The 22,536-nt window shown below is 44.5% G+C and overlaps 1 protein-coding gene across 2 annotated transcripts in view; it reads right to left on the bottom strand.

Moving 5' to 3' along the window:
* The window catches only part of SLC7A1 (solute carrier family 7 member 1), a 52,736-nt gene extending 48,668 nt beyond the window's left edge, over nt 1–4,068 (bottom strand). For both annotated transcript variants that reach the window (XR_009958532.1, XM_062576972.1), the window contains exon 1: nt 3,949–4,068. The gene's annotated coding sequence lies outside the window, so the exon portion shown is untranslated. The remainder of the gene's footprint in view (nt 1–3,948) is intronic.
* Between the last annotated feature and the right edge of the window lie 18,468 nt (nt 4,069–22,536).

Below are 22,536 nucleotides of genomic sequence, written 5' to 3'. Positions count from 1 at the left end.
GGTTGCCCAGAGAGGTTGTGGAGTCTCCTTCTCTGGAGATATTCAAGGTCTGCCTGGATGCAACCCTGTCTGACATGCTCTAGGTGACCCTGCTTGAGCAGGGAGGTTGGACTAGATGATCTCCAGGGGCCCCTTCCAACCTTACCGATTCTATGATTCTATGAAAAGTTTCACCTCTGTGAAAATTAAGTTTGCTGAAATGTTCTTCACCTTAAGCTGGAGTGAAAATCAGAAACTCAGAAACATAGAACTGAAATTTCACAGTATTTTATTTTGGAAACTCTAAATGTGGCACTTCTGTATAAAATATTATTCCTGAGATTTCTGGCCCACCTGCTTACCAGGCTCAAGTGGAGTCAGGGACAGCAGTAGCTGCCAACACATCATCGAAGTAACATGGCTTGGGCCAGTGCTCCCAGGCAACACTGCCTAGATTGCTTAAGCCATATTGGCAGTGGGAAGCTCTGGGAGCCCCAGCTCCAGATCTCTGAAACTCCCAAACTGTCAAAGAACCACAGAAAAACTGTCATGAATCCTGTCAGTAGTGGGTAATCAGAGGGTAATTGCTAACCTCAGTGTCTGACCTGCAGTTTCAGCTATACCTCTTTTCTTTTTTTTTTTTTTTTTTTTTCCTTTTGATAGGCTAAGTAGCCAGTGATATTTGCAGCAATGGCACTAACAACGGAGTACTCGAATACCAGAACAAACTCAACTGTAGTATAAACAGCCACCACTCTTCCTAAAGTCATTGAGGAATCTGAGAATCTCACAAGTTCACTGAGATAAACATTCAGATATTTATAGTGTAGATGTTTACGTCTGGGCTAATCCCGATGGCTCCCTTTATAACCAGTGGAAAGAAACTTTCAGGTTACCATTCATCTGTTTTAGCATATTGGGTTGAAATGAATCACAACCTAGCAATGCCCACTTTCCTCCTCTGAGTGACCATAAAGGGAGATTGGGTTGCCTGCCTGGGACTTAGATGTGTAAATCTGGCCAGATGAATGCTACTTCAACATCATTTAGCGCACATGACAGATGCACAAGGTTCCAGATGCCACGATAACAAGGGATGAGGATATACCAGGTAATGGGAGAGAGAAAAAAAATTACTAAGATAGTGCCAAACAGATTGATGTACTTAGCAGAGAAGGTCCACTCTGGGTTACTAACTCTGGATTCATATTGACTTGACTTGAACCAGCTATGCGCAGAACTTCTTAACTACTCCTCCACACTGCCCAGCATCCCAGTTCTGCTGCTCAATACATAGCCAAACACTTTATCCACATACTCAGCTTAAGTCAGGCCAACTTCATGGATCATCCTTCATGACATGCAAAGTAGTTCTGCCACATCCAGATCTGCCTTGTGGCATCACTGTGGCTCAGCCAATAAACCTCATCAGGATCACGCTGTCGCCCAGGGTATATCTGCAGCCAAGGTAAACCACCATCTCTTCTTCCTGCCGCAGACTGTATTTGGTTGAGTATGTGTCACCATATATATGGGCCAAGAGAAGAGAATTAAAAGTACTGCATTGCTTCCTACTTCCTGAAAGCTGGGATAAAACTGGAAGTGACATTTCTGAAGGGCTACTCAAGTCTCATTAACCTTTCCCCATGGGTCAAGGTTGAGGAACTTGACAGATAAAGGGTGAACATAAGATAGCATAGGTAGATATTTATTCCTGTCTTTTTTTCCCAATTGAGATTAAAAAAATGGATGCTACACAGCAAGACTGGTTCGTATCAACCCTCTGTCACATGTCACATAATCTAAGCAGAGACATAGAGCTTAGGCACGACACCATACTAGGATGAATCCCACCTGAAATCTGCCAGTAGTCTGACACAGAAAAAAGAGAAAAGAAAAAGAATATAGAAGTTTCATCAAACATACAGCTCACAGCCTATTCCTCTGATAAATGATTACAGAAAGAGTTGCCCTGTTGTACGTGGGCTCCCTCTTTTGTCAAAGCCACATTCCTACCATCTAGCAAATCCAGCTCTTTTCTTTCTGACATGTGGATTCAAGAGCGTGTTGCATATGGATAAGAGCACATTTTGACCCAAATTAAAGCACTGAAGTGCTTGAATTAGAAGCCTAGCTGGCCTCATTTTCTGTTACAGCCCCCCCAAAATAAGGAGCGCTTTCTGGACATGTCTTTTCTCTTTGCTGGTGAATATTGTAAATCTATGAGCAATGAGGAATAAAACTTTTTACATGTCAGTACAATAGCTTGAATCAGGGACTGAACATCCAATATTCCTCCTGTTTGGGAAATAGTTTTATTTCAAGGCCAATTTGCCTACCTGAAGCACAGAACTGATAGATGACAGTCAAAGGTTTTCTCCTTCAAAACACTCAAAATGCACAGCACTAAGATGCGTAAGTAAATAACTTTCAAGGCAGTGGCAATCAAAGAGTTTGCTCTTTTTTGTGTCAGTGTCAACACCTGCAGATATGCAGCCTACATAATTAAACAGTTCCTCCTCTTTTGCATTATATGGAAAATCTGTTTAGAAGGCATTTAAGCTGAGTGCTGAAAGCAATGGAAGTCCACAGAGTATCAGACCAGAAAGATAATTTTCTGCCTATTATCCACAAGTCAGAGACAAACACAATGAATACACTAATACAGCTGGGAAACCTTGTGTATATGCATGACTGCCCATGTGCCAGACATTACATTTTAAAATGTGAATACACTGCAAGAGCTGGAAATAAAACAAAATACATCTCTCTGTCACAAAGCTCAAATGCACTGCTGTCAGAGCAGGATTTACACCCTTTGCTTTGCTGCTATTATGTGCCAGTAGGCATTCAGCACAGTGTCCATCCACTCAAGCTTCTCCCTCGATGGCAGAGGCAGCGTGCCACCATCAAGCATCACTGACCATGTAACCCCAGAGCTGTCCCTCTGCCCAGCTTTCCCCACAGCACGCACATGTTTGAACACATCTTCCCCACCTGCCCCACAGCTCAGAGGAGGCTGCAGAGGTGCTGAAGAGGACGCGGATTCCCTCTGGGGCAGCGGTGTCCAGCAGCTGGAGTGAGGTTAGACATCGTCATCGCAAGGATGTTGCTCGAGGCTGAAGCCAGAATTTGTGAATGACCCTGCGTGCCTCTGGCAGGTGGTAAAACTACCTGGTAAAAGACAGTTAACTCATAACATTGGCTCTTCTGCCCGTATCTGTAGCCTGTGAACTGCTTAGAGCTGCAACTGTCCTTCCGCCCTGAGTCCCTGCAGCACCTAGGACAACCACATTCGGCTCCCAAACTACCGTTTCTAAAGCTGTGGCAACACAACTAACTAATACAGTTGCATTTCTGGGCATAGCCCCAGTCCTTCCTTGCAGCTTTACAGTCACATATAATAATCTACACGAGCTTTCACACATACGTATGCCAAAAAGAAGAAATCCTATTTGCTAGTCAAACCAGCTGCCAGTGAAACGCTGACAAACGAAACGCTCTCCTCCTCGCAGATGTGGCGCGGCGGCAAGAAGAGGCTGAAGAAGGCCAGGCGGTGGGGACCGGGCGGGTACAGCAGGACCTGCATTTTCAGCAAATTCCCAGCCTCTTCCATAGATTTTTTTAAAAAAAATAATAAAAACCCAGCGCACCCCACCGCAGTCAGTCAGGAACGACCGCAGGCCGGGAAAGGGCACCTGGAACCGGGTCCAGCCTTCCCTTCTCCTCCACCGCGGCGGCCTCCGCCTCCCAGCGCGGGGGCCGCGGGCGGGCAGGGCGCCGCACGCGGGCACAAAATGGAGGGGCGCCGGCGGCGGCGGGGGGGGGGGGGGGGGGCGGCCGGCGGCGCCCACGCGAGCCTGCCCACGCGAGCCCTCCCCCCCGCCCCGCGCCGCGATTGCGTCAGGCGGAGTGCGTGCCCCGCGCGCGGCCCCCGCCGCCCGCCCGCCCGCCCGCGCGCTCACCCACCCGCGGCTCCGCCGAGGCTGGTCCCGGCCGGCGGGCTCAGGCGGCAGCCGCGGCTGGCGTGACCATGGCACCGCCGCGCTTTCTCGCCGCGTCTTTACCCCTCCGGCGCGGGCCGCGGCAGCCCCGTCTCCGCCCCCTCAATGAATGGGGAGGCGGGCGGGAAGGCAGCCGCGCCGGCCCAGGCCCTTCCGGCCGCTATCGCGGGCCGGGCGCCGCCCCGAGCGCGGCCTGGCTGCGCGGGGCAGCGCCCGGCGGTGTCAGCCCGCGTCGGGGAGCGCCGCGGGCCGGCGGGGGCCGCGCGGGGCCGCGCCGGGGCAGGCGGGCGGGAACCCGCTGCCCCGTGGCGGCAGTGGGGCCGGGGAGAGCCCCCCTCACGGAGAAGAAAAGGAGCAAGAGAAACGCTGCCCCAGCCATGAGCTGCAGGCACGGTGACAGCAGCGATAACGAGCGCGAGCAGCCCGCCTGGTTTATCGAAACGAGGGAGAAGGGGTCTCATTCAGCGTATCAGTATCTTCACAGGAAAAAAAAGGGGGTACTAAAGGCCTCTTTAATCTGGCAGAGCAGCAGGCTAGAAGAAGGCCTGCAGATTACAGAGGATCTCAAAGCTGTTGTGGTACTTAAAAGTGCAACCCCACCCCCAACCCCCGCCAAGCCCTGTCTCTCTGCTAGATCATCTTAATGGGAACCTTGCATGCAGGATGTAGGAAGTAGTTGCAATGCCATAGTCAATAGTGCTCAAACCTCACCTGGAGCACGATGTTTGTTTCAATATTTCACGGTAAAAACTAAATATACCTCTTTGGGGGAATCATGGGGGAAAAAAAAGGTTTGATAAGAAACACAGTCATTAAAACAGCTGGAAGAATTGTTAGGTGTTTTCCCTCAAAAAAAAAAATGAGAACAGTCCTTCGGTAAATAAGCACACAAAGGCATAAAGAAATTGCTTAATGTCAGTTAAGATAGATCCACCCTCATTAACAATTTCCCACTGAAAAGGCTGAGGAAGGCTTGAGCCATTTTGCAGTAAGCACTCAAATCCTTACAGTGATGTTTCACTGCATAGACTTTCTTCTGCAGCTGGTCTGCGTGAGACAAACGGCAATATCTGTCATGTAGCAGTCCACTTCTATCAGTCACTGTTTTAAAGCTCTGGTTCTTCTCCTGCACACATTAATAGATATGGCTGAACAAATAAGGGGAACACGAGTCTGAGGTTATAGGTCCTAAAATGATGTGTTTGGGAAAAAGAACACCCCTTATACCAAGTTAAGGTATCCTAGAACTCCTGATACAAAGAACAGTTCACTTCCCCCCAAAAAAACCCAAATTGTTCTGCAATTTCTCTTCTCCCAGTTATCATTAAGAAATTCTGTATTTAAAAATCATTTATTGCATCCTAATCGTTCATTGTGTTGTTATTCAGCAGCTGGACATCCTATTCCGGTTTATTTTAATCTCTGAAACCTAGGAAAGGGCATTATTCACTCTATTTTCTTCAATTCTGGACCTCATTGATACTAACATCCAAGTAAGAAACACTGCAGCCAAAGGATAGGGCAGAGGCATGACACAGACTGGTCATATCTCAAAGTCAGGCTATATGTAGGCATCCTGACTACTTACAGAGGAAGTCTTGTCTACTGATGGGGCTGAGAAGGTAACACCTGAACAAAACAAGGAGAGTCTGAAGCTGTGCTCAGTGGTGGGAGGCGCCAGGCAGCAGTGAGACATGCAGTTTATCATGGTGTATGGTCTTCAGTTTTCCATGCTCCGTGAGCTTTGTGCGGTGTGACGGGAAAGGCAGGAAGGGAAGGGAAGGTTATTCATTCCACAATTCAGGTTCTTCGGGAAAGATGAGACAGTGCCAGGAATTCATTTGAGCAAGTGGAATTGTCCACATTCAAGTCTGGTCCTCTAGTTAGACTTATAGTCAATAGGCATTAATTCTAAGGAGAAGCCTATAACAGGTGAGCTGAATTTCACCCTGGGAGTCTCTAGTTTACTTCCGAATTGTAGAGGGAGGCTGCAGCAATGAGTTTGGATGTTGATATCTGTATTGCAGATATCCACATTTAATTTAAATTATTTCCATTCCAGAACTCCTTTCTCTAACCCATTCCTGGAGCTCAGTCATGTTCTGGCATTAGTTCTAAGACTGAGATTTCTGACAGAAGGGTCAACACAAGCTACATAAATAAAAGTACTGATTGCTCCCTTACTAGTACCTACTATTAATTGAGATGTGGTATTAGCATCACCTTCAGTATCTGGGTTGTGTACAACTTAGGTTCATTAATGCTCTTCCATCCCAAGGGCCAGATACTCATTTAGAATTGTTCCAAGGGACATCTGGATGAAGTGGCCATCATAGGTGTAATGGTGAGAGCCATTTCGCCTAGCCTTGGGTATCTATAGCGGAGATCACACAATCATAATCACAGAATAGTGATCCAGAGATCATCTAGTCTGATTCCTCTGCTCATGTAGGACATAACTCCAAGTATGGAGACTCCACAACTTCTCTGGGCAATCCCTTTCAGTATGCAACCACCCTCTCATTGAAGAATTATTTTCTTATGCTCTGATGGAGTTGTCTGTGTTTCAGTTTGTGCCCCATGCATCTCATTGTCTCAGTGGGCACCACTGAGAAGAGTCTGGCCTCATTTTTTTCTTTTTTTTTTTTTTTTTTGAATCCTACCAACAGGTATTTATAAACAATGCTGAGATCCCTCCTGAACCTTCTAAAGGCTGAAGAGTCCCAGCTCACAGCCTTTCCTCAATGAGAGATGCTTCAGTCAGCTTTGTGGCCCTTCACTGGACTCAGTCCAGCAGATCCATATGTCTTTCTTCTCACGGGAAGCCCAGAACCAGACCTAGCACTCTAGATGTGGCCTCACTAGTGCTGAGTAGAGGGGAAGGATCACCTCAGCCTGCTGGCAGCACTCTTCCTAATGCAGTCAAGGATCCTATTGGCTGCCTTTGTCACATGGGCACATTGCTGGCCCATGATAAGCCTATCCTTTGGGACCCCAACTCTGCAAAGCTATTCTCTAGCTTGTTAGCCTCAAGCTTGTACTGGTCCGTGGGGTTATTCCTCCTCAGGTGCAGGACTGCACTTTCCTTTGATGAACATCGTGAGGTTCCTTGCTGCACAGTTCTCCAGCCTATCAAGCTCCTCCTGAACATCAGTGCAAACATCTCTTGGATCAGTCATTTCTCCCAACTTCGTATTGTCTGTGAACTTGCTGAGGGTGCACTCAGTCTCCTTGTCCAAGTAATTAATGGAGATCTTAAACTGTATTAGACCCAGTATCAACCTTTGGGAAACACCACTAGTGACTGGCCTCCAGCTGGACTTTGTGCCACTGATCACACTGTCTAAGCCTGGCAGTTTAGTCAGTTCATCCCTGCATGCTCAGGCAGTGTCTCTATATTCCTCCTGGGCTACCTGTCCAGGTATCCACCTCTTGTACACTTTATGTTTGAGTTTAGTTAGGAGTCCCTTGTTCATCTATGTGAGCCTCCTGCTTTACTTGATTTCCTGATTGTTGAGGTGGACCATCCTTGAGCTTGGAGGAGCTGATCTCTGAATATCAAACAGCTCTCTTGGACATTCCTTCCTTCCAGGGTCATATCCCACAAAATTCTTCCAAGCAGATCCCTGAACAGGCTGGAGTCTCTCGCTTGAAGTCCAGGAGTGGGATTCTGCTTTTTGCTTTTATCCCTCTTTGCAGGATCCTGAACTCCACCATCTTATGGTCACTGCAGCTGCCCCTGACTTTCATTTCTCCAACCAGTTCTCTCTTGCTTGTAAGTACCCTGAAGCATCTCAGCCAACTTAGTCATCCTTTCTATGGAAGCTATTTCATGCCTTTGATCACCCTTAATGCCCTCTCCTGAACTCTTTCTCGTCTCATCCCGAGGAAGATACCTAAAATACATTCCTCTAAAAGGAATGTACACATCCCAGCCACCTGCTGGGAACAGTCCCTGGGCCATAACATCCTCCAGACAATACCAATGTATTATTCAAGAGAGTGCTAGTTGCCCCAGGCCAAAACTGTGCCAAGGATGATGCTTGCAGTTTGACATTGACTCCATCTCTGCTTGTAAGTTAAACAAATTAGAGAATATTCATTGAACTTTAATCATTCTTCTGCTACATTTTTAAAAAGCCCCTGGCACAGTTTTGGTCCATGCCAAATTATGGTATCCCAAATAATGGTTGGGCACAAGAGTAGTTAGCACAATCCTGTAACCATTACCTGTCCACACACCACCATCCTGTTTTGTAGGGTAAGAGAATATAATAGCGTGACATTAGCCATTCTGTTGCATAAGCAGAGAAAAATCTTGGACAAGTTTAATTTTCTAATATAAGAGTAGTCAATATGGCTGGTCAGGGAATAGAATTAGGGACAAGCCCTGGACCTGTTCAATGAAAGAGCACAGTCGTAGCCTAGATATGTGAAATTAAGTATAAGACGAACACTGATACAAGACCTGCCCATTACAAGAGGACAGTAGTAAAGGCAATGGGATGGATAAGCCTATTGTGACTAAGTGTTCAGACATTTCCTGCAAAATTTATCTAGCCAAATGTGAAGGTGCAAAGGAATGTGTAACTGGGGAAATGGGGAGATTGTGGAGGCCAGAGAGATAGGATTTGAAGAACTTTGGCTTCCCAAAGGCCAGGCACCACCAGTCTGGGCTCTGTCAGCATAATGTCGGTTGTAAACCCTCATGGCTACTGCAACAGCTAAACAACTTTCCTTCCCTGAGCACATGCAAAACAGTCAATAGCCTGGTGCCTGGTGCCAGAGCAAGAAACTAGGCCCTGTTCACAAGACAGTGCAACCTCCACAATTTTGTGCAGTGTATGCCCCAGAGGGAAAAAGTACAGAGCAAGAGCAGAGGCTGTGGAAGTTGCACCTATTCCCATGCTCAGGAGTTGAAACAGAGGTCTCCTACTTTTCAAGACCAGTGTGCCAGGCTGGATATTTCTTTTCCAAATAAGGGTTAACTGTGCCAGAAGAAACTACTGGAACAAGGAAACACTACCTTTCCAACAACAAACATACTGTTGGCGTCTTGGGTGAGGTGGTTACTCCCATCTTCAGCAACATTTGAATCTCACTGGAAGCTGGCAGAGATGCTCTGGCTGCAGTCCAGCTCAGCGCCACTCAAGGAATTGACCTAAACTGAATATTTGGCCTCTATCCCAAAGCTTAGCAGTGCTGGTTGTGGAGAAGCTACATTGCAGCCCACCAAGTGAGTCCATGGGCTGGAGGGTGCAGTCTGACCCTTAGACCTCCCAGTCCCATCCAGGGCTATAAGCTTTGTTTGAGAGAAGTGATGTTCAGGCTAGACCTGTAACTCACATTTGTAACAGCAGAATCACTGATGTATCCTAGTGACAGGTAAAATGAGTCTCTAAAGCCATATTTTATAGTGCGCATCATTGCAGTATTGAGTCCTTGTACACAATAAATCAAGTGAACCCTAATGTTTTGTTTACCTGCCTGTTGCTCACCTCTTGCTTGGTTGTAGGAGTGAGCTGTTTTTATTTTACTCCTTTCCACAAGCCTTACAATAAAAACCTCTGATAAATAATGTTATTGACAGATAATTGCAAATAGGTATTTCCATTTCAGTGGGAGGATCTTCTTTCCTGCTCTGGTGAGAGTGATACTCTCATGTTTCACCCTTTCTTGTTTATTCCATTTCTTTTTTCTTTGCTTGAGCATTGATGAATTCAGCAGTAGTTTAGGGACCCAGAAATCGTAGGAAGAGCGTTAAACAAAGACGATGCAACGAAAGCTGGGCTGAGGTCACCTTTGAATCAGACAGTGAATTTTAAAGGCTTCTAGACCAAATTCTATTCTTGCAGTGCCCAAAAACAAGGAGAAATGTCACTGCCAACTCAATAGAGTCACCCCAAATTTACAGCAGTAAAATGACAACGAGAAGTGCACTCTATGCATTTTCATGATTTTATTTCAAAGGAACGTGTTCAGACAGAGCTGTGGGAGGTGGTATTGTAAGTCTTCTGTATTCATTTACAGATGATATTTATCTGAAACCACCACCCTTAATCCACCCTTTTATCTGTAATCTTTTCTTAAAATAACCGAAGCTAACATCCTGTAACTGCTTTGAGTTAGTCTCATTCTTAACAAAGTTCTTTCACCTGCTAATGTACTTGGACTGGTTTTCTCATTCATCTTCTCTCTTTATTTTCCCACAAGGATTTAATGGGTGTAGCAAACTTCCTTCAGAATGTTGTGTTTATTTGGGGGGAAGCAGGCAATGATTTTATTGGAAATTATTATTATTATAATTCGTATATTTTGTGCTCTCTGAAAGTGCTGGAGATGAAAAAGACTTTGTATCTTCTGCTCTTGAAAGATCATTGTTTCTGGGAAATCCACATAGCATATTCCAAGCTGTGAGATGACTCACAGGCCAAGCATTGAAAACTCAACATCCAGGCATGCTGAGACATACTGAGAAATACTAAGTCTATCTTTTGGGGATAACTACAATGTCTGTGACATATGTATTTTGTCATTTTGATTCTGTATGTTTATAAAAGAACTTGAGAAATGGGCTGGATTCGAAAAGTTTTTCTATATGTCACTAAACAGGTGGTTTATTTTCCATTTTTCAGGGAATTTTGGTGAGTTTTAGTGAAATTTGAATTGCACATGTAGAAATAGTAAACAAAAAAATCCTCAGAAGTAACTATTCAAGAATATACAAATTACATAGCTGCATAGTCTTACCACAGTTACTTACCATGAATGTCCTGTAAATCATGTTGCTCTTAACAGATTGATCAAATCTCATACACACAGCAAGGAACTCCAGCTAATCGCCTCCTGGATGCCATTCCTCTATAGCAGAGCTTGTAAGCATGTCACCCATTTGCAGGGCAAGACCAGGCATTCCTCCCGTGCTGGGATTCCCTGCTCCAAGTGCAGCTGGTTCCTGCCAAGCCAAGCCCCATGGGAGAAGGAGCCTCCCCCAAAAAACCTACATCACAGTTAATAGGCTTGCCTTGTCACCCTTGTCACACTGCTCTTTTATGTGCTGGAGACGAAGGTATCTGAGAAAGTCCGAGTAGCATGTTTCCTGGGAACATGCCAGTCTCAATTTATGGGAAAGTGGATGAAACATTTATTTTACAGCCTGAAGATGCACACCCTGACTCCAGTGAACCCAGTGTCAAGTACCCACTGAGTGAACTGCAACTGGAATTACACGTTTCATTTTGTCCGTTCTGCTTAGCTGGCCCTGCATCCTCCTCCTAGTTAGTGGAAAACCTCTTCCCATAGCAATGGAGAAGAATTAAGTCCTATAATATCTTTTCTTAAGGAAACTACAGCAAGTATAAATCCTACCATTTATTTAAAGTTAGGATTCCAGGGGAGCCAAAAACTGCCTGGTTTTTCCTTTGTAAAGAACAGCAGAACCACGCAAGAGACATTGTTAAGCTCAGCCTCAGAGATAAAATATTCTTCCAGTAAGGGTCAGCTCTCAGATTCAAAATATGGGTTCAAGTCACCCTCAGATAGATCTGTGAATTTCCCCTGTCTCAAATGAATGCATTAATTACTGAGCTACAGATGAAAGGCAGAGTCCAACTATTTTTTTTCTAATTTGTATACCTCAAGCCAAAATCAATTTCAGCCCAGAATTATGCCTAGGAACAATTTTAAGTTGACCAAAACTATTCTAGGATGAATTAGATTATTTAAATCACAAAAAGTTTTTCCAGCTCCAGTTTGCTTTCTCATCTAAAGCGGTACAGTGGCAAGTTTAAACAGAATTTGGAGAAGAAATATTTTAATTCCCTTGCTCTCAGCTTACACATCCAACTCCTGTCTATTCCTTTTCACACAAATTTCAATGAAGTGATTTTCTCAGTCCTCCACAGTTAAAACTCTCAGCTAGAAAGCTGGGAGCGGGGGGAAAGGGTGTTTTGTGATTTACAGTATGCAGCAGTATTTGCAATGTGTCCATGTGAAGGTGGAAGGTGTTGGCTCAATTTCTTTGTAGTTTTCTAGATCAAATGACCATAGCGGTTGAAGAAGTTTTTAATTGTGACTGGAAGGGACAGAAGCCAGTGACATACATGATTTCTTAAACTTTTAGTTTCTTTTCTTAATTATTGTTACACCCTTTTCTTGTGCATTGGGAAACTCTGGCATGCCCTGCTCATTACCAGTCAAAATGCTGTAAAAACATCTCCCTTCCTAACCTGGTGCATTGACCACTTTGCATTATTTCTCTCTTTACAGTCCTTTACTAGCTCTCTTTGTAATATTGCACCAGATAGCATCTGCTGATCTGTACTATACAAGCCTTTTCAGGTCCTCATCTCCCCTTTGATATTTAGAGGTTAATTTCCATCTCTAATCAACCATGATGCCAAGGTCCATTACCAATGTGGCAAATGTGCAAACAAGTACTTCTGAGTTTCTTTCTTAAATGTGGAAGAAATCCCCACAGTCACTTTCTTGCCTCCCTTTTAGGTCTCATTTGCAGCAATGCCTCAAAGGTAACTTGTGAGAATGGAGGCTGTTAGTGTAATGAGATCACCGTCCTCTACTGTAACAGATACTGTCTGCTTGTTTCCTTGTCCTCCCCATCTGTCTACAGCTACCTGTCATCTTTTAAGGCATAGCTGTGCTGCTGAAAAAAGGACATGAAAGTGAGTGCAGGTACTGGACGCTGAACATTCACACTACTCACTCGCTAGTTCACTTCTTGGCTTTGTTTTGGGTCACTCCAGCCAGCCCTCTCCAAAACAAATTATCAGAGAGGGCTAGCCCTAAGACATGCAGACATAAGGCAGTCAGTGCCACTTGGCTTCAGGGCTCAGGTTCATAGAAGTTCACTTAGATGTCCTTACGTTCTTTGCACTGTTTCATTTCATCTCATTCTTTTCCATAGAATTGTCATTGTCGTCAGAAACTCCAAGCCATTTGCCTTCTGATGGTATCTCCTAACTTTGATCTGAGCAAGTTTCATCAACCCATTTCCTTCAAAATGTGCCTTAATATCTTCTGTAATGCTAAAACCAAAGTCCTATCCACCTCCCACTCCTAACTTAAAAGTAATTGCATTGGCTGCAGTTCACCCAGTTGTGTGGTTCCATCCCTGACTTGAAAGATCTGTGACAAAAATCTTTACTTCCAGATTTCATCTACATGCTCAGATTTTTTTACAGCTCTGGGATACAGATATCTGCTTTTCAGCTACAGCGTAATAAAATGTGTGGGTTCTCTTCTAACAGTTTTGTCATAAATTGTCTGTACACATCCCTGCTCCCAACATCAATGCTTACTTGCCCTTCTCAATATACTTGCTGGAACTTTGGACAGTTAGGGCTAAATCTAAAGTGGCATTTGGCAACCTGTCATGCAACTTTGGTTGAGTTAAGACTTCTTCATTCAGCATAGTGGTCCAAATTCTCTTTCAAATTTACATAGGCCAATCAGTTCTGATGCCATCTGATCAAATGACCCTCACCCTTCCCTTAGTACCAAAGCCCCAATTCTAGCAGGAGCAGAGAACAACCAACACAAAATGTGAACACTGAGTTCAGATGGTGCTGCAGAAGTTTTTTCTTTTTTTTTTAACAGCAACTGAACCCCAAGAATCCCTCTACCCCTCTGACTGTGGCTTACCATAGAACAAGAGTCATGTTGCCTCTTTCTTGACGTCCTTTGCCCAGAAATTTTGCACTCCTCCAAACCTGAGGGCTCTGCTTGAATGGATGGATACAGCATACCATGCAACCTGCTGTCTACAGAACTTTCCCAGTAAGTCAGATGAGAGCACCCTAGGTTGAGAAGGGTCTAGGGCTAGGGTATGTATAATTGCCTAAGCTATACTATGCAGGGGATCCCTACTAGTCTCTACTAAAAAGATAGTGATCCATTTGTTAATGGCCCCTAACAACTTCTCTTAAGCAGTACACAGCTGAATTCATCCAAGATACCTCAGCAACATCTCAGTCATTTAGAACATGCCAGTCTCAGAGCCTAGACTTGTATTTGTAAAGAAAATGGGCCAGATGGTGTTCTCTGTCTTTGTGGACAAGCTGCATAGTACAGCTTGCATCCACACAGCAAACATTCTTCTCCTCCAAAATGAAGTGGCCACCTCCAAACAACTTACTGGAAACAGCAGTCCCATGCTGCCCCATGCACTGTGCCTGGGCCTTGTCTGGGAGAGGGCTGTCTTGCACAGACCACGTCTGCAGCAGGGAACATCCTATCTATTAAAAAGCATGGACAATTACCAGTGCCAGTACACCATCCTGGGACTTAACCATGTTTTATTCTCAAACACAGATTTACTTGGAGAGGCTAAAGCCTTCTTACAGACCTAGAACCAGGCAAGACAGCATTTCAGAAAGGTCTCTTCAGCATTTCCTCATGAGCATTTCCTCATCCTTTGTGGGGACAAAGGATGCAGTAGATTCTGATCCTGGGAATATAACTTTCTCTCATTTAATATACAAAGGACTTAAGGCATCTTCCTCAGTATTGTGAATTCTGTTCCCAGAGACAAATTAACTTCCTGATATTACAGCATTGCGTACCCTCTTGGGTCTGGCCCTTGATCTAAGGTCCTTGATCCAAATGCCATGTTTGATCTCAGCCTCCTACTCTGTACACAGCAGCCCTACTTCCTTCTTTTTTATTCTGCTTCTATTTGTATGGTTACTAAAACTTTCAGCATTTATCTTCACAGATCTTTGCAAGGTCTAACTCAGCTTGACTTTTGGCACTTGCTACTGAATTCCTACATTTTCTGACCTTCAAGAAGTAGCTGCCTAGACTGACTGACCTCATTATCCGTTCCCATAGACTGTTTACACCTAATATCCTTCCTTAGGCAGTCATTCATCCAGGTAGCTCTGGAGAATTTACTAGTAGTTTTTCCTTTGTTCAGCCTCCAAACTCCAGAACGTTTTTATCACCTCTTATGCAAATTCTTAGCCTTCTCTATATGTGAGTACTGAGCTAGTCAAACCTGTTAACTCCACTCACTGCTTTTCTTACATTTCTTAAAATATCTGTCTTCTCCCTGTGAAATAAAACAAATGAGAAAGATATTTTTATCCCTTTCCCATTCTATTTAAATGCTATCAGTACTCTGATCCAAAGTTATTTACTCTAAACAGGTCTTATATATGTTCACTACCAAGACTAAACCTGAAATACATCCCATTTTGCCTGTGACTGGTAAACAAGTGTACTATCACATTTCTATGTTCTTGAGTTTGCAGGGAGACTATTAACCTTTTGCATATTAACAATTCCCGGTAATATTTATTCCTGCTCATATTATAGAGACACTAAAGGTTTAGGCTTTTATAAAAGGGGCCTCTAACACCATCCTAGTTTCCTATTTTACTATCCTTCCCCAGATGATTTTGACTCAACTAATTCTGTTTTCCTCTTGCTTTATCTCATTTTTCTTTAGCATCTGTCATTGTATCATCATTCAGTAAATGATCAAGAAAAATAAAATGTAAGGCATCGTTAGGAGAACAGAGAACTACATAGAAAACATTCTTATGGCTGTTTTTTCCACATCTTGAGAACTGCATTCACATCTCAAAGAGCAGATGCCAGAGCCTGAAAAGGTTCAGAGAAAGGCAAGAGGAAGATTAAAGATATGGAATGGTTTCCATTTGAAGAATGGCTGGGTAGAGTTGAAATATTTAGCTTCAGAAAGATATGCTAGACAGCTGTGAAGTTATGAGTGCTGTGGGGAAGATGGTCCCCATCAGTCCATAGAAAGGATGTTCACTTCTTTTCCACAAAAAGAGGTAGGGGCTACCAAATGACACCAAGACAGACTCAGAAGTAACAAAAAGAGGTGGTCCTCTTACAGTGCATAGTAGATCTGTGGAACTCTTCAATAGAAAGTGTTCTAGATGGAAAATTTTATGGGGATACTCAGGCAGTACTTGGAAGAGGGATCAATTCAGAGTTACAGATAAACCACAATAGGGTCAGGAAATCCCCTAGGCTGAAAAGAGTTGGAGTTTGGGAAAGTATTCTCAGGGAATACTGGGAATACATACTTGCAGTATTATTACTTTCCACTCTACAGCTCCTAGCCATAGCTGAAGGCAGGATACTGGGGAAGACAAAAATCCTTAGCCTGTACAGTTAGTGCTGTTTTTTATGTGGCATGTTCTTCCATACTTACATCCTCTTTCCATGGTTCTGGTGTTGTGCTAATATATGGTCCTACACTCTGCTCTGCTGCTTCCCATTTTTCCAGTTCAGTCCTTGCATTTATGCACAGATTTGGTTATTTCTGTCTTTCTACATGAATTAGATACAGTCTTCTAACAGTATCACATATCTGACTTTGATAGAGGATCTACATGCATCTGCTGTAAGGAAGGAACTAGTGGCCTTGCTTAATTCCCAAATCTCTCCAAGTGGTCAGGCAGCTCATGATAAGCGTGATTGCTCCATATGATAGTATGACCCCCCCCCAGCATATGATAAAAGAAAAAGACCAGGTTCTAGTTTCTAGCTATGTCACTAAAGTCTCTGAAGAAAGTCAGGCACACAACACAGGTTAGGAGCCTGTGACAAGTATTGTGTAAACCACAATTACTGTGTTAAGTACAAGGCAAATTATTAGAAAGCCATGAGTAAGGTCGTATTGCAGACACTGGGAAGAAGGGGAGACTATAGGACCCCCCCTAATATTCCTTTGCAAAATGTTGCAGCAAAACTCTGACTGCAGTTCAACTGACTTCTTAAGAGAAAAGAAGATCAAGTCAAATGATCAGTATTTCCAAGTCCCACTCTACTTGTAAGGATTTATCTCAGAAAATGTGTCAGAATCCCATTAATAAACATGTGAGTGAGCAGTGTGTCCTACCAATGATTCTGGGTTTTCAGAGCTCCTTACTGAGGTGCTTGGTGGCAGGACAAGGGATAGTGGTCATGAATCAGCACTGGAACAGGTTGCCCAGACAGACTGTGCAATCTCCTTCTCTGGAGATATTCAAAACCTGCCTGGATGCGATCCTGTCTCACATGCTCTAGGTGACCCTGCTTGAGCAAGAGGGTTGGACAAGATGATCTCCAGAGGTCCCTTCCAACCTCAACCACTCTGTCATTCTGTGTATCGAAACCGGAGAGCTTCCAAACTGGTTTAAAATAGAAACATTTCACCGCTCAGCACTGGAGCAGACTGCTCAGAGAGGCAGCTGAATCTCCGTCCTCGGAGGTTTTCAAGACGCGGCTGGACGAAGCCCTGCGAGCAACCTGCTCTGAACCAGCGCGGAACACGACACCAGTCTCTCAGATCCCGGTAAGCGCTGGCAGCGGCAGGGCCCTGCTCTCAGCGCGCCGGTGAGCTGGGGCAACCAGGCGGCGGGGGAGGCGGCGGCGGCGGCGGCGGCGGCGGTGCCGGGCGGCCCGGGCGGACGCGGCGTCCTGCGGCGCCCCCGCGCGGCTCGCGCCGCGCCGGGCCAGAGCCCAGGTTCCCCCCCCCACGCTGAGGCTCCGGAGACCTTAGCAATGTATGCGAACAGCTGAAGGGAGAGCGTAAAGGGGATGGGACCAGACTCTTTCCAGGGGCGCCCAGTGATAAGGACAAGAGGCAACAGGCTGAAACACAGGAAACTCTGGCTGAACATAAGGAAAAACTTCTTTTCTGTGATAGTAATGGAGCAGTACAACAGGTTGCCCAGAACAGGTGTGGAGTCTCCTCCCTTGGAGATGCTCAAAGGCCATCTGAACAAGGTCCTGGGCAACTTGTTTCAGGGAGGTTGGACTAGATGATCTCCAGAGGGCACTCCCAACCCCAACCATTCTGTTACTTTGTGAGTTTCGTTGTTCCCCAACTTCACCTTCTATCCCCAAATCTTCCTCTTTCCAAAGGCACTGTGATTAAAGAAGAACTGACCCACAAAAGCAGTTTGGGACCTAAATCCCATGGTCTCAGCAAGATGTAAGTAACTAAATATCTCTGTAGATTTGAATCTTAATTTCTTTCCACATTTTCTAGCCAAGGTGGAATTTCCTGTTGGGCTGATGGGGAAACCTAACAAATCTTTAACAAAATCTCTACAAAATGTCTTCTTGACATTAAAATAAAGCAAAAGGAAAATCCCAAACCCTGTAATTGTTTGCTTAACATGGTTGCTTAGCCTTTTTGAGCACTTCACACATAACCTTTCTTCTTCTCTGTTCAAAGTACTGCTATGATGAAGCTATTCAGACCTGTTTCTCCTCCTTTGCTTAGGCATCTCACAGCCCTTCTTGGGAGGGGTGTGCTGGCATAGACCAGTGTGGCCTTAAAACAGTCTTTCCCAAGTTAGTATCATTATGGTTTGTTTCCTTCTGTTTCTTCCTTCCCCCAGGCTATGCCATACCAAAGCAATGACTTCTTTGATAGGAACAAAGAGAAACAAAAACGGACATCTTTCCCAGGTAGAAACATGTTTCCAGTACCTTTGCTCATCGCCCTTCCTGTGAAGTTTGTGCTCATGTGTTTCCCCTAACCTTCGGTCCTCTGTCTCCCTCTCCCGCTTTGAGAAGATTACACAATGCCAGGAAATCAAAGAGGAACTTTTTGTGTAGTGTTCTGGTGGAAAGTAATACTCCTGCAGGAAACCTGAGGATGACAGTGAAAAGATGTGTGCAATTGGGTACATTTGTTCATTTTTCTTTATGCTTTTCTAATCTGACCCAGTATTTCTACATACATAATCTTCCCTCTGCAGCCATGAGAGATTCTGACTATTCTTAGGTATTTGCTTCCCACTTCTACATTTGCAATATGGCTTTATTTTGACACATAGATCCTGGATCCAGTCCTCTGAAACGTCGTGGTGGTCGACTGTTGTTTATATTTTTTCCCAGAGGAGTTACTATGTTCCACCTCAGCTGTGTTGTCATTTAGAAATCCCCCAGACTTTGCTTCTCACAGATAGTGTTGAATGCTTTCCTCCAGAGCACCTTATCATCCTGCAGTCTCTCACTGAACAACATTTGCCCTTCTGACAGCAGAGGTCACTAATTAGACTGCTCTGGTCTTTGCCCTTTCCTTTTGGGCCCTCACAGTCGATGAAATCTAGAGGCTTTGTGTTCACTGTCTACAGCTTCTCCCACTGCATTTCCTTTCTCATGTTCTGGCAAAATGAAATTCAGTAAAAAATGCTTAGTCACCCCATACAAATTTTTCACTCAAACACCCTATACAAAATTTTCACTCAAACAAGACTGACCCTACCATTCTTTAGAAGCCAAAGCAGCACTATGTGGAAATGTCACTGTCATGGTAGGCTGCTGAGAAAACCTGTGTCTACAGTGCCTGTGGCTTGGCCTGTTGCCTTGCCCTGAAACAGAGTTCACTGAGTTTGACAAGAACATCACTGCCCCCTGGCAAGTGCTGGTCCTGTGACACTCACCGTGGACCTGAAGCCTTCCCACTCAAGGATTGTGGGTGCCCTGGGACTGCAGGGACTCGTGACACAATTACAAGAAAGGTACTTTGATGACTACTCACTGCAAGGACTTAAAGAGCACCAGGCTCTGATGCTTCCCTGCAATGATTCTGTGAAGCAGCAGAGAATTGTTGTAAAAGTTAAAAGTGGATCCTACTGCATGAAGAGGAGACAGGTTTCCCCTGGGGCAGAAAGGCCCTTTTCTTAGAGATAATAGATTAATTTCAACTGACTTCAGTTGTGTAAGATGTGGTAGTAATTTTCCTTCGAAGCAAAGACAAGAGTTTGGTTGTTCATCTGTCCCAGAGAAGAGGGATGTAAATCATGCTGCCCTGGCAGAGGAAGCATCGTTGTTGAACAGATCTGAGAAACTCAGCGAGGAGGTCAGCATCGACTCTGCAGCCGTGGGTCCGGAGTTCACCATAAGAGAGTCAGAACATGTCTGCAGCATTATATGAGCATTAATAATAGTCACAGAGAACTGACTTTTGCCCTTCAAGGAAGAGAGGCTGGCCAGGAGCACTGGAGCTATTAACTGACTCACAGAACAGTTATTTGCACATTTAAATGGTAGAAAGCTAAATATGTTCTGCAATCACTGCTAGCAAAGGACACTGACAGGGACATGCTCCTTTCAAAGCCTATTCCCAGCTGCTCAGGGCTGTGTGACACAGATCTTTGCACAGCACAGCTCATTTTGGCTGGCTCTTCCCAGCCTCCCTTAAAGAGACATCCTCCCACAACCTTTTTCCCAAGCCAAATGTAATCACAAATAACAATCAGGATCATTATAAAGCATAGCTTCCGGCATAAATAAATGGATTAAAACTGTCCCAACAATTTCTAAGGTGTATGGCCATGTTGGCACTTGTGCTGAAATATTCCCCTAAAAGATCAGCACCACTGCTGTCAAAAGGCAATAAATACACCCTCTGGTTCTGCCCATAGCTACCTCTCCAGCTTGGTTTCATACTTACTGCTAAATCACACAGGACCTCAGGTGGTTCCTTCAGTCCCTCCACCTAAGTAAGATTTGCATCCTATTCCTTCAGACATCTCTGCAATGGTCCCAGGTGATGCTTGAGGTAGACAAGGCACAAATAGTCCAATAAACCTTCCTATCTGGTAGGACAGGCATATTAGCTTCACTGGGCATTAGTCTAAGTAGTCCAGTTTGTGTCCAAGTGGCTTGGTGTGTGGGCATGTTCTCTTCTACTATTTTTTCTCAGGTTTTACAATCGAGAAAAAAAAATCAAAATGAAGGGATCTCATGTCAAGTCTTTAGCCCAAAGGCATCATCAGCTTTACCTATGGCACTCCTGATAGTTTTCTGCTTGGCTTGCTCTTAAAGAGATCTGTGAGGGCAGTCACCATCATTCCCCACAGGAAGTGAAACAAAAAAATAGTTGATTGGCCTGAGAAAACAGCTAGGCTGCTAAATGCTGAATGCACGTTCAGAGGTGGTTGGAGAAAATAAAGTCTCAAAGAGAGTGCCCAATGTGAACAAACATGTGCTGTTTTCTTATAGCCCTTGTCAGAGAGCGCTGAAACATCAAGTGTAGAGAAATATCTGGTGTCAAGTATACTCCCAAGAAAACATTCTCCATGCTTGCAGTGAAAGTGCTCCCTTCCAGCGTGTTTACTAGAATCTTTTGAATCTCTCCATCAGCAGAGATTTTTCTTTGCTTTTCATCCTGAATGACCACCATGTATCCAGCATGGTACTTCTTCTACCCACTCCTCTTCCTGAGGCAATGAATACTGACTTCTTGCAGGACCAGGTAAAGGGCAAGGGGGACTTCCCCAAGACTGTGAACACAACAGATTAGCTAGGCTTTTCCAAGTGTATTTTGGATTTGACCAAGAGCTTCCCGGCTCCTCAGTTCTGATTTCTCACTTGTTTCAGTCTCCTCTCTCTGTGGTGAGCATCCTTTCTGCTGAAATCCAGTGTGTAACATTTCCCAAACAATAAGAGCTTCTGTTTCCTGCACATACACATTTACAAATTTCTATTCAATTTAGTTTGTAGCTAAAGTTTGTGAGTTCCTGAGCTTGCATTCTGCACCTGTTCTTGGTAAAGATTAGTTCATGCAGACTTTGGGGTTTATCTACTTATCTTTTATTATCTAGGCTTCTGCGCTGGTGTTAATAAAGCTCCCTCTATCACCATGCTGGTTTGGGCATCTCTGCAATTTAAAATAAAGAAATAGCCTCTTTTTTTGGACTGATAACCTCTGTGTGCTCTGGAGCTGTGGGCAACCTCTGTTAATGCTGCAAATGATGATGCTACTGCAAATTTTGCATCTCCTTCCAAGTGATATGTGTTGTCTTTGTTTGTGGTATTTGCCACAGAGCCACAGAACTGTAGTTCCTTGTGCAATTTCTTTTCCTTGAATGCTTTTCCTCTTTCATAGGAGCTATTTTCCATTTTATTTCACACATGGTAGCATGTGCTGTTCAGCAACTGCACAGACCTAAGACGTCTGACACAGTCTGCTCCCTTCAGCATTAGCTGAACATTAGCTTTTTAGCACTGTTTAACAGGAGCTTCTGCTCAGCACAGCGGCATGCCCTAAGTAGATCTGGCAAGAGCCTCTAAAACACTGTTACTGCTGAGGAATGTCTAATCATGAGTCTCTTCTTTTTGTTATTCTCTGTGTATTCCTGGAATTCCTTCTCCTTGTGCAGCAATACCATTTATGCACCCTTCTGCCAGAGGATGCTGGAGTGCAAACATTTGATTTATTGGATTGTGCAGAGGGTATTTTGCTGGGATTTTTCCCAGGAAGCACGGCAATTTCTCAGACTGGTTTGATGAAAACTGACTAGAAACACATTACAGAGACCAGACCAAGGCCGGCAGCTTTTATTTAAACAAGAAAACACGATACGGTGACAGTAGGGGAATAACAGTGGAAACTTGCGAAGAGAATGAAGAGTTCTCTGAAGAGCCGCTGCAGAAACTCAGCTCTAACGATGCCTGCAAGGTCTGGGTGCTCCCTCTGCCAGGTAGTGACTCCAGAACAATTCATTTCAAGCCTGAGGATGATTAGACCAAGTGGAAAATAAGATTCAAGCAGTTTAGA

The sequence above is a fragment of the Rhea pennata genome, chromosome 1, assembly GCF_028389875.1.
Source record: "Rhea pennata isolate bPtePen1 chromosome 1, bPtePen1.pri, whole genome shotgun sequence".
In the NCBI taxonomy this organism is placed as follows: domain Eukaryota; kingdom Metazoa; phylum Chordata; class Aves; order Rheiformes; family Rheidae; genus Rhea; species Rhea pennata.
This window is presented reverse-complemented; position numbering and strand designations above follow the sequence as displayed.